Source organism: Olea europaea, chromosome 13 (genome assembly GCF_002742605.1).
Source record: "Olea europaea var. sylvestris chromosome 13, O_europaea_v1, whole genome shotgun sequence".
NCBI lineage: Eukaryota > Viridiplantae > Streptophyta > Magnoliopsida > Lamiales > Oleaceae > Olea > Olea europaea.
In genome coordinates this window covers 10,725,127-10,737,626 of record NC_036249.1, presented here as the reverse complement: position 1 = coordinate 10,737,626, position 12,500 = coordinate 10,725,127, and the positions used below count along the sequence as shown (strand labels likewise).

At 35.8% G+C, this 12,500-nt stretch overlaps 1 long non-coding RNA gene across 1 annotated transcript; it reads left to right on the top strand.

Moving 5' to 3' along the window:
- Positions 1–4,550: 4,550 nt before the first annotated feature.
- On the top strand, positions 4,551–5,154 carry LOC111407562. The gene is made up of 2 exons (XR_002705130.1): positions 4,551–4,767; positions 4,863–5,154. It is a non-coding gene; the product is annotated as an uncharacterized LOC111407562 (long non-coding RNA).
- The last annotated feature ends 7,346 nt before the right edge of the window (positions 5,155–12,500 follow it).

The window sequence follows — 12,500 nt, the reverse complement described above, 5'->3', positions numbered from 1 at the left end:
AAAACTGGGAGGCAGCAATGAAGGCTGCACGAAGTCAAGAAATAAATCCCCGAAAAAGCCCTAGGGCTCTGATACCATGACGTGAATAATTGATGGAATAACACTCTTATTTCACCTTTGATAATACATGGTAATATATAGGAGATTACAAGAGAAAAGAAAGGAAACTAAATCAAGGAAAAAATCNCCAGGCGTTGCGTTGCTATGCCATTTTAATGGGTGTGATTATTATTCTAATGCATGCGAAATTATGCACACAATCACTTTCCTGCTGGTTGGATTCTTCCGCTTGTTTTGTGCCAGCATGAATAAATCCTTGTAACTAAATTTCCTAGCACACAATCACTTTCCTTCTGGTTGGATTCTTCTGCTTGTTTTGTGCCAGCATGAATAAATCCTTGTAAATAAATTTCCTGGCACCAAGAAGTTTACACCATTTAAAAGATTAGCTTATTTAGGGTAAAAATTCTGATGAATTTTCATGATGATTGGTCCCCTTTGTGACCTGGCCGAAAGTAATTTGTTCTCAGTTTAATGTATCTGACGTTTGACACCTCTTCCTGACCTTGGATATATGTAAGAAGCTGGTGCCTGGAGTGTGTGCCTTTCCTGATAGTGTGCTTAACTTCTAGCATGTGTTCATAAATTTCCAAATTTACTATCATATAAATTATGTAATTACTATCTAATAAAATCACTGGTGCAGTTTAAAGTTCCTCCTTTCCAATGACTACTTAAATCTGTACCTAATCGACAGTGGATATTTCGCAAATTAAGATTTTGTTAATTAGGGGAAATACCTTGCTGAAGTAGCATAGGAAGCACACTTATGTTAGAAAATACCTCAGACAAAGTTGGCTGAACATCCATCCATACATATAATTGTCAGAGATCCCTCAAGCATATTGAGCATCAATATATAGCCTGTCATCAGAAATTAGTGCTTGCATGGACTGTGCAGTCTACTGGGGGTAAAAACGAAAATCATCCTACTTCTAGCAAAATTTCATTTGTTAAAACTTAATTTTCTTTCAATTTTTTATCTGAAGTTCTCTTTTCGTTTCAGTTAAAGTACTTCGTTACCATCTGCTGATACAACTAACTGAATGTGACGTGTCACATTATGCACTAAGTTGGCTTGACACGTGTAAAAGACAAAAAAGGGGGGAAATGCAGAAAGAAGAGCAAATAAGAGAAACAAAAAATAATATCCTGCAAGCAATCCCTCTGCCAACCTGATCACTCACAACCTTCCAGGACAATGTGTAACTACCAAAATCTTACCCTTAAAATCGTTGATCACGTATCGTGATATAAATACTTAGCCCTGTTTGTTTCTCATTCTTTCCTCATTAAAATGAAAAATCTGACCGTTATCCATCATATCAAGTCACCAAATTTGAATTTATATTTCTTGTATGGGGCCCATAACAACTATATTTTTCATTCTCATTTTTACAAAAATGGAAAACAAATGACCCCTTAATTTTCATAAAGAATAACATTATCCCAACATTACATTAATTGGAAAGGAAAACAATTATTAAAACATAAAAATAAATTCAGCAAATTGTTTTCTTTGTTAGACCACTGCTGGGTTCCAAACTTTAATATCTCGAACCTTAATTACTTAAAAATGGGAATATTATAAACAATGAGATAAAAATCAATAAGTGAGCCACAATTAATTGTATTTCGTATTTAAAATTTGGAATTCGTAACGTAGGTCATACATGAGAATTTGAAATTGAACATACTGGGCCTGGGCACGGCTTGGTTTGGGTCTGTATCGAAGAATTGAAATTCCATAGTCAATTGATTAATCGTGTGTATGGCAAGTCTCTTTTATAACTAGAGAGAAAAAAGTGGCTCATTTATGGGAATTTATTATTAACCTAAAAATTGCAAGTTTCGAAAATTGAGCTTCGGGTTTCTCAAATATGGGCGGCCATCTTTCAATATGGTCCCTAAACTATAGGAAGTCATGGATTCGGTCCCCTACTTTTCTTACCCTAAGGTCCTAATTTCAAGAGTAATGACTATTAGGGTTTTTCGGGGTGTTATACCATGTCCTATTGAATATCCTGGAAATCTACCTTAGCTTTACGCTAATCTACAGGAGAGTTTCTTACTCTCGAAAATATTCTAATCAACTCTATCTTTTATGTTGTTAACCTCGAAGAGAAGGTAGAAACACAACAGGGCATATCCAGGGTGGAAATAGTTCCATTTGGTTCCAGTTCCAAGTGAATTGAATGGAACCATAAACCAATGTTTTATTTATTTGTTTTTTTTTTAGTAAATGATACTAATAGTTTTTTTAAGATATGGGAACCAAATTGGGGGCTAAATCGTTCGGTCTTGGTTCCATTACTTAAATTTTCATATGATAAATGCAAATTAAAATCTATCTACATATCTATAAGTTAGTAAAACATAACTAAATCAGAAAACTAAACATCAAGCATTCAGCATATGTAATGGTAGCTGTGGTGTAGGAGTATGAGCGTGTGTCCAAAATTGGAAAGGAGAGAGATGATGTAGAATTTAGGTCTAAGGCTTGGAGGCTTAGTTTGACAGGTGGTAAGGTAAAATTTAATGGTAAATGACCTTTTTGTCCATTTCACACTTGTAATTTTTAAAGTTAGATTTTTGTGTGATTCATTGATTTGCTATATATATATAAAATAAAATTTGAGTTCAGTTCTCGGTTCAAGTTGTTAGTTCCATAACCAAGAACCAAAATTAAAACCAAATTGTTCTTTGTTCTAAGAACCGAAATCATTAATTTTTTTTTTGTAGAACCTAACTGAACTGCTAGGTTTGGTTTTGGTTTGGTCTGGATTGGTCAGGTCATTTTTTCCACCCATAGACATATTTGAACTGATAAAAAGGAAAATGATTAAAACTCATCTCCTTTTTCCGATCTTGTCAATGAATGCCAATTAAAGGTCTTGCCAATGAAAACTAAATGATAATAACCAAAGTTCATATTGTAATTGATAAATGAACGTACCTTTGATTTCTGTTTGACAATCACACTTGTGTCTATTGGGCTAGGTAATGTTCATTGATATTAGAATAGCTTTGCAACATGGTGACTCCATATATTTCCACCTCCATGCCCATGATGGATGGTGGAGCATTTCTAGAATTTGATTTTCCCGAAAATTTCACCCCTAATGAGCAGCAACATTTTAGATCATTCTGTTTTCAGAAGCTTAAAATTTTGCTTGGTGATGTCTGCTACAGTGGAGGATGGGGTGGGGTGGGGTGGGATTGGGGGTGACTGGTAGATTGTTCATTTTTCTTTCTTCTTTTCTTTCTTTGTTTTTGCACATTTGGCAAGCTTTCTTTGCATGTTAAAGGGGCACATGATACCACGTAGGAAGAACAATTAGTTCTTATCAACTAATAGTAATGGATAGAGGGAAAATTTGCACTATCGGTCCCAAACTTTTGAAAACATATAGTGCTCTCCTAAGCCTTTAAATCCTATAGCTTCGTTCATACCTCTCAATAAATATGCACCAAAAGAACCTCTGAGCGATTTTTGTCCAAGTGACAAACGTAGTCTAGCATTTGAGCTTAATTTGACTAATTCTAAAAAGGACACTATTGTCTCATAACATTATTAAATTAATGTAATTAAAATAAGAAAACAACTAATAATTGATAAGGAAAGAAATTACAAAAAAGAAAGTATAGATCTTTTCCACCTATCCTACCCACCTATTCCCCTGCCACCGCAACCACCTTCATCCCTATCTTGGCCCAATCCATTCCTCCACCTGGTCACAATCTGATCTAGTTTCACGGCTAAACCAGATCTGGGCCAGAATTTTGGTTCGTGAACCCAATTTAAATCTCTTCCCTCAACCCTGGGACACCCTGACAAGCTTGGACCACAACCAACTTGAAGATTTCTCCTTGGGTTTGGGTCGAAAATCTTAGTTTTAGACCTCTGGTCTCCCGACGAAACCAGATCCAAATTTCTTCTACATGTTCAAAATTCTCTGATGGAGCCTCTAGAGGAAGGATATTATAAATCAGTATGAAAGGACTGATTGCAGTGAGTTTAAGTATTTAAACCATGGTTCCATATTTTTCTGGCGAAAATATAACAACCTAATTCAAGAATTGGCACTTATAAAAGGAGTATAAGATCTAACTTTGTGTAAGATCCTCAGTAGAGTGTTAAGTGAAAAAAATGTTTAAGTGATATTTTTGTCCTTTTTACAATTGGTCAAATTAAGGTCAAACAGTTGACTCTTGGTCAACTAACGGCATTTGGACAGAAACCGTCCGAGATCTTTCGGGCGCACATTTATTGCAAGGTTTGAAGCATAGTTGCTACAATTTAACAGTTTGTAATTGCACTGCGCATTTTTGAAAGGTATGGGACATCGTCTGCAAATTTCCCTAGATAGAGTGACTTAAACGAAATCGGTGAATATAGTGATTCAAAGTTAAGTTTAGTGAGTAAAATGAATTTATTGCTTCCTTATCATCTTTCTGTTGTTGGAATCTAAAAGAGTGCTTTTCCAGGATTTGATTTACTGACAATTTGTACGTGCATTTTGAAGGAATAACCGTTTGGAAGGCAAAGAACAGCTCTACCGGAAGCAGCTCAACAACAGAGAGCCAGCCAAGTAAACCAGTGGCTGACATGCATCCTTCTGAAGGTCCTGGAAAGAGCTTTAGAAACTTTCGGTTCGATACTGCTTCAATAGTTCGTGCAATGGATGCTGCCTTCTGTGGATAAAGGTGAACCCAACTGCTACATATGAATGGCTGATGTGCATATAAGTCAATTACGGATAGCTATTGATAAAATGTGTTTCCCCTCGGTTTTAACTCAGTTCTCGTTGGTAGATGTAATGGCTGTATGTTGTGTTCAGCCGTTCGGGAATCAAGTACATTCTGTACAGCAAACTATGGGTGGATGGTTCAGATATTTCCTTTGATGTGCAGTTTATCAGTTAGGAAATTGAATAGTTCAGACTTTTCATGAAGCAAGCTTGTTATTCAGATAGATCATGCTCAATATATATGTATATTTTATCCCCTTAAATCCTTCTTGAGACTTGAGAGCAGTTACTGGTAACTTGAGGCTGAATATTTTAAGTATTGAAGTTTTATTTTGTTGTTTCATACGAGTGTAATATAAAGAAAAATTCCTATACAACTTGGGAGTAGGTATTGTTGGTTGAGATTCAAAAAAATACAAATATTGAAATACCATTTCTTTTTTCATTATAAAAATAAACATAAATTTTATACGTTTTGAAAGTAGTATCACCTGGGCAAGATTTGAACAAATATTCTTATTTAATTATTTTTTTTTTTTAACAATTTGTTATATGTATATAATTGTTTACATATATGAGATATAATTTGGGCAATTTTTCTTCAACTTAATAATAATAATAAAAAAAATCCCTCTTGACACCTCATTTTTATGTAAAGTATTATGTAACTTTATAAATGAGTGGCATTGGTCTTTTTATGGCATACAGGTATGAAATGGAAAAAAATAAAAATACATTTCCATAAAACTTGAAAGTGGGTACTATGTCGGCTGGTCATATTTTTCCTTTCGAATATCAAACACTGGGTGTATTTTTGTCAAAGTTTGTTCTCTTCTTGAGGTAATTTACATTTGTGATGAATTAGTTAAAAAATATAATAAAATAAAATAAAAATAAAAAATTGAACATTGTTTGTCGTTTGCTACTCTCTCTCTCTCTATGAATGTTTGCTTAACAATTGTAATAAAGTTAAGAATGAAATTGTTAATTCTCAAATAATTGGGAATAATAGATTATGGATGGAAAACGAATAAGAAAACGAGTTCTGAATCAACTTTGACAGTAAAATGACTACGAAATACTTTTATGGTTCAGTAATCATCAGGAAACAGAAGTATAGTAACCATGTGAAGAACCAACTTTTAAGGGAAATTTACACCCTGAGCTCCACAACTTATGCATGGTAGACGCGTTTGTTTGATACAATTTATTTAATTTTAAACACTAAATAATGCATTTTGGAATCCTTAATGACATAAATGGTTGTTAAAAAAAATAAAAAAATAAAAAAATAAAAAGTCTGATTTGTTATTGAAAAGACCATAATTCCCTTGTTTTGTAATTAAAAAAAAAAAAAAACCAACCAAGATGTTATTGTTACCTCTGAGAATGTGACGTGACAACTAGCTAATAAACATAAACATGCCCACACTTCACATCACTATCCTACCTAGTTGAGCTAAGGCCATATATGCAGTTAGCTGAAATGATGCATCACCTCGATTGAGGAGCCATGTAGAGGCCAACCCACCATAGTCGAGACGATGTGCTATAACCAACTGTAGGAGTGATTCGAGGCAATTAGCCTCTTCATTAGTGAAGACATCTCGCACTTCACCTCTTTCAAGAAATCTCTCTTACAAAATTTTTGACATGACCTCTCTACAGCAGCCATTCTACTAAGCCAACTTGTGAAGTCTACTCCTTACATGTCGGTCTAGGCCATGAGGAGGTTGATGATCAAAAACATTAAATGTCAATCAACCTATGATTGATGGAGTGACAACTAGGAAGATATACCTTAGCCATCAGGATTAGCCACATGTCTTTTCATCCAACGATGACAATTCCTCCTTTACTATAAAAACTTAAATTCAGTGTCATTTGAAGGTAATGCAATTTTATACATTTAAAGTAAGACTGCTCTCTCCTTTTTGCTATCCTATAAACCCTTGGTGTCTAAGCGCTTTTTTAGCTCACGTCCCAAACCAAAAACACATTAGACAAGTTGACTGACTTGATCGTTGGAGTGCACACGATCATCTCCCCACCACTGGAGAAGGTTACGAGTGGCTAACGATTTGTCTAATTATGTAGGATCTTACCTACGTGGACATGAGTAGAGTCGATATTTGTTGGTCACGTCATCTGTGTAGAAATCGAGTTCAACATATTAACGTCATCTGTACTATGTGGACATGAGTAGAGCCGATATTTGTTGGTCACTTCATCTGTGTAGAAATCGAGTTCAACATATTAATGTCGTCTGTAAAAAATTATACTATTAACCACGAGCAATCCCCATGGAAAAAACTTGCTAGAAAGTGCTTCAACTTTTCTCTTGAGGAAAGGTTTTGATCTTATAAATTTTGAGTATTCTTTGCTATTAGGTGTTCTAAATCTTCCTTGAAAAATGAGGATTTAAAGAGAAGATGACTTAAATAAAATAGGCCTCCACTCACCATAAGTCCAATCAAAGAAGATAGAAATTCAAGGAGAGCTAAGGAGGCATCTGATGAAGAGGCCATTCGAGCCTATGTCATCCATCGCCGACCTCATCATCACATAGGCAGTACGATCGTAGTTCGCCCGCAATGGAAGTGATTGAAATGGTCGCTAACATGAGGAATATTATAAAGCAAAACTCTAAAATGTAACAGCTCCTTTTACAAATGTAAGGACAAGTGGGTACTCAAATGCTTCACCACTTGACTTAACTAGGTCTCTTCCAAGGACAATAAGCTTAATGGGAAAACCAGCAAGAAGATGAGGAAGTACAAAGTGATAGGGGTCAATCCGAAAGGCACAAAAGGGTTGTCAACCTTATTGAAAGGAATGTAAGGGTTTATGTGTATACAAATTATGCATTTACCTAACCTTCGAATGATTCGTTCAATAGAGAGGATAATTTGCCTTAGATTTACAAAAAAGAGCGAAGACCTAAAAGTTTGCCAGTGTCTTTGATAGAGAAGGCATCAACGTCCTAGAAATAGGCCACGACGGTAGCCTTCCACATTCAGGCCCCATAACCAAATGTAATGAGATAATGACCCCCAACCTAGAAATAAGCAAGAAAGGAAGTCAACCGAGGCATCAAAAGAGCAAGCTTTGATGCCCAACTACCTTGTTAACAAGCTGATGAGGATAATGAGGATGGGCTATGCAGCTCTTAAGAGTTTGATGAAGTTGATGAGCCTTTAGTAGTTGGCCGTATCTAAAGAGGCCACTAGCTCAATCATTAGAAGAGAGGAAGACAGTCACCAAATACTCATATATTAGGAAAATGTGGTGACGGCTGATATGGAAATGATCGATGCCCCTAATGAATGAAAGACCCCTAAACAAGGAAAAGACAATGATATCGTGGAATTCTCTAAATAATGGGAGCCCTTGAAAAAGAAAAAGCCTCTGAAGAAGATGTCATGACCACAATAGCCCCTGAAGAAGGGGAGGCTTCTGAATAAGTGGTTATGAATTAAACAACCTCTAAAGAAGGGAAACCCCTAAAATATGGGTCATATTTGATGAAAGAAGGCCTCGTCACTAAAACATGGGACTTCGCCTATGTACAAATATTTCATATACGTTTAGAGGCTTCTTCCTTCGAACATGAGACTTGAACTTTGTAATTATAAATTTTTCAAGTGTCTTTATCCTTGCCTAGGGATGGCAATCGGGCTTGGCGACTCGGCCCAAAAAAAGTCCTAGCTAGCTCGACTCGAGGCTCGAGCCGAGCCCCAATTTGGATTCCCAGGCTCGTGAGCTCTGCTTGTGGACCTTTATGTATATATTTAGAAAAAAACTAAAGACAGCATGTTGCTGTCTTAAAATAAGGTAGCAGGCTACTACCTATATATTATAATAAAAAAAGAGCCTGTTGGGCTTGGCTAGGAAAGGCCCTAGCCAAAAGTTCGGATCGAGCATAAATTTTTTTGATCGAGCTTTTGCTCGGCTCAGCTCGGGCTCGAAAAAAATTAGGACATTTTACCCAAGTCGAGCTCAAGCTGACTTGGCTCGACTCGTTGACATCCCTATCTTTACCCATGCATCAGCACTTCTACCAAGCAAAGCCTCATCCTTGCTTATGCATTAGCGCTTCCACCATGCAAGATCTAATGCGTTCTTATGCATTAGCACTTTCGTCATGAAAAGCCTCATCCCCATAATGGGACCTCATCTATACATCGGTGCCTTCGTCATGCAAGGTCTCATCCTTGCCTTTATAACATCGCCTTCGCTATCCTTGCTTATGCATCAATGTTTTTGCCATGCAAAGCTGCATCCTTACCTATATACGTTAGTACATTCGCTATGTAAGGCCTCATCCTTGCCTATGTATTAATGCTTCCTCCATATAAAACATCATCCTCGCCTATGAACTTCTTTATTAGCTAAAACATAGTTACCTCATTCTTATCTCTTCAACAGGAGAGGTGCAAAGCATCTAAAGGGAGCTTACCTTGAAATCTATAAGGCCGACTTTATCTCTTACATGGATGCACTATCCACCATATAATGAAGTCCCTTGTCACCTCAACAGGAGAGGTGCGAAGTATCCCAAAAGGACTCCACTTTGAAACCTACAAAGTAGACCAAATTATTCCTTGCATGGATAAATCATCCACCATGCAAAGCCCTTGGCATGGATTAATTATCCACCATAAAATGAAGTCTTTTGTCACCTCAGCATGAGAGGTTCGAAGCATCTAAAAGAGAGCCCACCTTGAAACCACGAGGCATGGATTAATCATCCATCATGAAAGAAAGTTTATGTCGCCTTGATGGAAAGGTGCAAAGCATTTCAAAGGGAATCTAGCTTTATCAAGTTGTCTATCTTTCAAAGCTTCGTCCTCCACACTATGACTTGGCCGCTACCTTCCAGCTTCATCAAGTTGCCTATCTTTCAGAGCCTCGTACTTTATGATAAGACATTTCCTTTACAATTCCTTGTTCGCATAGCTTCTCATTAAGGTATCAAAAATATCTCTTCAACATTTTAAATCCATGTAAGATACAAATATTCATATTTGAACTTGGAGACTATTATGTTATGCTCAATCACACAACTTAAAAAAAAAAAACCACCTCACTAAAAGAAGGTAAAATATTCCAAGCTAAAGCATCATTTCGACAAGATCACCCACAACTTTATGACTTGCTATACTCAAAAGTTCACACATTATATAAACATTCATATCTGGACTTGGGGGACTATTGCTACATCTCTTCTAATGAAGCTCCAGAGAATGTTATATAGTAGCCAGCTAGCAAGCATAATAAGGTCCACAATCCACTTCACTGTCTTACTCAGTCGAGATGGGGCCATATATAAGGTAGCTGAAGTGATGCATCACCTTCACTAAGATGCCATGTGAAGGTCGACCCTCCATGGTTGAGATGATGCTATAACCTGCTATAGAAGTGACCCGAGGTAATTATCCTATTCATTGGGAAAGACTTCTTCCACTTCACCTCTTTTAAAAGGCCACTTATACAAAAGCTTCATATGATTGATTGATTTGATCTCTCTACAGTGGCCACTCTTCCAAGTCAATATGTCAAGCCTATACTATAAGGTAGCTGATGGTCAGTATCATTAAAGCCGACCAGCCTACAATTGATAAAGACTTAGGAGGAGACACTTCGGCCAGCAGAATGAGGCCACGTCTTTTCATCCATCGATGACAATCTCTCATTTTTTTGCTATATAAACTCACACTCAGTGCCATTGAAGATACTACAATTTTACGTACCGAAAGTAATGTTGCTCTTTCCTATTTTTTGTAATACCCTGAACTTCACTTTATCCATTTAGCCAATATAATTTATGCATTACTGGCTATTTACATTGCCATTACATTTGCATCAATAGTTTGAAATTGTTTTATCTTATTATGGTACATTGGTTCATTGAGGTTTTAAGATTCTATATGGTGTTAGTCTTCGAACCTCGACTTATGTGGTGAATCTTACATTGAGCTATAGTATAAATTTTGGTTAATCTAGATGTTGGCTATTGACGTGTTAAATGATTGTATTCTATTTGGAATCATTATCGGTAAAGTTACTTGCTTTTAATTCGGTTAATCTTGGTTACCCTAAACCCCTATCTAAGTCGTTAAGATATTTGAGACATAAGTTATGAAGTGTCACGATCACAATACAATAATATTAGGTTCATGTGATGTTATAAGAAGTGCAAATTGTTGACGTCAGTTGAGAAGCTAGCACCAATCGATTAAGGAATCGAATGAATGGTTAAGGAATTAACTCTATAAATCATTTTAGGATCCCAAGGCAATTAAACTAGGTTGTAGACACACTAAGATAGGTCAAAGACACTTGATTTTCTACTACAATGACGCGTGTAAAATCATATTTTTACTAGAAAATCACCTCATGCTTGATGCTACTTGTCTTTTTATAGATATTTTCTTTATTCCTAAGCATTATACACGACTCAAGCTCCTTAAAGACTTCATATATACCTCCTATATAAGATATTAACTCCTTCAACTCATCCCTAATTGATTTCAAGTGAAATAGAGAGCAAAAGAGCCAAAAAGAAGTAGAAAACAAGAAGTTGAAATTGAAAGCTTTGAGCAGCTGAGTTAGTTCACTGTTTTAAGGTATGATTCTTAAGAGTATATATGATTCTTATAGAAAATTGAGAACTCTATACATATTTAATTGTGTTGGATATGAGAGATTATGATATAATTTTAGGTATGGATTGGATGTCAAAATATCAAGCTACTATAGATTGTAAGAAGAAGATAGTAACCTTTCAACCTTTGGATGATGAATCATTCAAATTTAGTGGGATTGGAAAAAGGTTCCAGATTCTCCATTATATCGGCATTGAAAGCACAAAAATTACTAAATAATGTGTGTGTAGGGTATTTGGTTAATGTTATGGCTATGGAACCATAACACGATTTGGATCTTAATTATGTATTAGTGGCACAAGAGTTTTCAGAGGTATTTCCTTACGATCTACTTGGAATACCACCAGATCGTGAGATAGAATTTGTGATTGATTTAATTCCAAGAACACCTCCAATTTCCAAAGCTCCATATAGGATGTCCCCAACTAAATTGAAAGAGTTAAAGTTACAATTACAAAAGTTGTTGGATAAAGGTTTTATTAGACCTAGCTTTTTACCGTAGGGTGAACCAATATTATTTGTTTGGAAGAAGGATGGAACAATGAGATTGTATATAGATTATTGAGAGTTGAATAAGGTAACTACTGAGAATAGATATCCACTGCCGAGGATGGATTATTTGTATTCTCAAAAATTGATTTGCAATCTGATATCATCAACTAAAGATAAAGGAAGAAGACATCCTTAAGACGACATTTAGTACGAGATATAGTTATTATGCGTTTTTAGTGATGCCATTTCGGTTGACAAACGTCCCAGTAGCTTTTATGGATTTGATGAATCAAATATTTAAGGATTTTTTTTCAGTAAGTTTGTCATTGTATTTATTGATGATATCCTTATTTATCCTCATAGTAGAGAAGAATATGCTAAACAATTGAGGAGAGTACTTCAAGTCTTAAAGAACAAGCAATTTTATGACAAGTTTAGAAAATGTGAATTTTGGTGAGATAGAGTCCTATTTTTAGGGCACGTAATAACAGGTGAAGGCATATCAATTGACTTAAGTAAAGTAGAGGCT